This window comes from Cyprinodon variegatus, unplaced genomic scaffold, assembly GCF_000732505.1.
Source record: "Cyprinodon variegatus isolate N-32 unplaced genomic scaffold, C_variegatus-1.0 Scaffold695, whole genome shotgun sequence".
Taxonomy (NCBI): domain Eukaryota; kingdom Metazoa; phylum Chordata; class Actinopteri; order Cyprinodontiformes; family Cyprinodontidae; genus Cyprinodon; species Cyprinodon variegatus.
This window is the reverse complement of record NW_015151148.1, coordinates 370,358-372,448: the sequence shown is the minus strand read 5'-3', so window position 1 is coordinate 372,448 and position 2,091 is coordinate 370,358.

Genomic DNA, 2,091 nt, shown 5'->3' with positions numbered 1-2,091 from the left:
GCAATAAATTGTATGCTTATATATTTATTGAGCATTTATTTATTTCTGTATTTATTTTTAAATTTGGCAGAGTTGGTCCTCCATAGATTAGAAACTTTCCAGTAGAGAAAAGCTTTTTTTGCATTTAAGGGCACATTCCTTTAACCCTTTATAGGGCACTCATTGAAATACTTAGAAAATCAAAATTTCAAGCAAGAGTGTTATTGGAGGACAGGAATAGACCTTATTACTTTTGTAACATTCAAAAACTATGTATATTTTGATGCCAAAAACTAATGTCAATTTTTTGTTTTGTTACATCATAACCATAGAGTTTTAATGCTGATACCGGCACTAAAATTTTTTACTTTTTTAACTTGGCTTTTTACATTTTTTCTTAAGTTAACTTTATTTCAACTTAATTTACAGTAAATCATTGAAGGCCTCATCCATTTGGTTAAATGCAAAAATATTATGTACAGCCATGTAGCATTATCTTTGCTAAATGGTTGGATATAGATTTTGTGCTTTTAGACCTCACTGTGGGGGGACTCCATTTATAAGTGGTATGCAAGTGATCAAAAACGGTAACTTGCCCTATAAAGAGTAGGAAGTTGAGCCACAGCTTTGTTTAAAATCCAAGCTGTTCAAAGAGCTGTAAAGAAGCTCAGTGGGTGGAAAAAAAAAACAGCTAACAGTGAAACAGGATTCTTTCGAGGAGATTCGCTGTGCATGAGCTGCAGCTTGAGTTGGTGGGTCACAGCTGTTGCATTGGGTCAGCCATGTCGGAGCCAGAAGTGGTGTCTTGCCTGGGCCCGTTTTCACAAATGTGGGTCCTAGTGACATCCAAAAAAATCCTTCAAATTCTTAATTTCATCATAAGAATTCAAAGTTTTCTCTTAAAACACCTTGGGTATTATAAAGCTACTTTAAGGCAAAAAAAGTGCTGCCTGGTTGTAATAATAAACTGGAAAAAGGTTTTATTCAATTAAAACACACTAGAGCAGCGGTCCCCAACCTTTTTTGCACCACGGACAGACAGACGCTGACAACACAGACCGGCATTTAATGTGTGGGGGGTAAATACGATCAAATAAATGATATGACTGTCATAAAATCAAATACAAACAGCATAAAAAGCTGTGTCAAGAGGCAAAGGTTAATTCAGGTAATTGGGAGAGAATACCCCATTTTTTTTTTTTTTTTCAAAATAAAACGTCACTCAGACTCTGATTGTCGATAAATTATATATATATATATATTATTTTTTTTTTCTGTGTTTTTTTTCGGTGGTTGGGAACCGCTGCACTAGAGGACCCAAAATATCATAGACATAGAACAATGTGAACAGCATAGAACAGGAATCCCAAAAGTCGGTCCTCGAGGGCCGCTAGAGGTTTCCCTTCTTTAGCGCAGCTGATAATGATGATTACAGTTTAACACAAAACCTGTTAACCAGTTTTCAATTAAAAGCTTTCAGACAGTGAATGAGGCACAGCTTACACTGCAAAAATGATCTGAAATTAAGTAAAAATGTCTTAAATCAAGTGTATTTACCCTTAATTTGAGCAGGTAAATAAGATAGTTTGCCAATGGAATGAGTATTTTTACACTTAAAATAAGTAAATTAGATAATATGCACTTGAAATAAGACAATGCAATTGATTTTTCTTATTTCAAATGTAAATTGTCTTGTTTCATTGGCAAAGTGTCATTTACCTCCTCAAATCAGGATAAAATGCACTTATTTTAAGGAAAAATGATTTACAGTTTTTGCAGTGTAGCAGTGAAATGAATATTTCTATTTCATAAAGTGTTGCAGAGATCGAATGTACACAGCGTGGGAGAAAAAACACTGTGCAAAAGGCATTGATGTTGAAGTTCAGAGCAAAAACATATATAATGCAAAATGTCAGTAGAAAAAAAAATTGAGTTGAGTTCTATTTGGTTTTTTGTCCAACATTCAGCTGTCTGATGGCTGCAGGGAAAAAAGCTGTTACAGAACCTACTGGACCTGCATCGGATGCTTCAAAGCCTCTTCCCAGAGGGCAGCAGGGAGAACAGTCCATGGTGGGGGTGTGAGGGGTCATTGATGATGTTATGGGCTCTGGA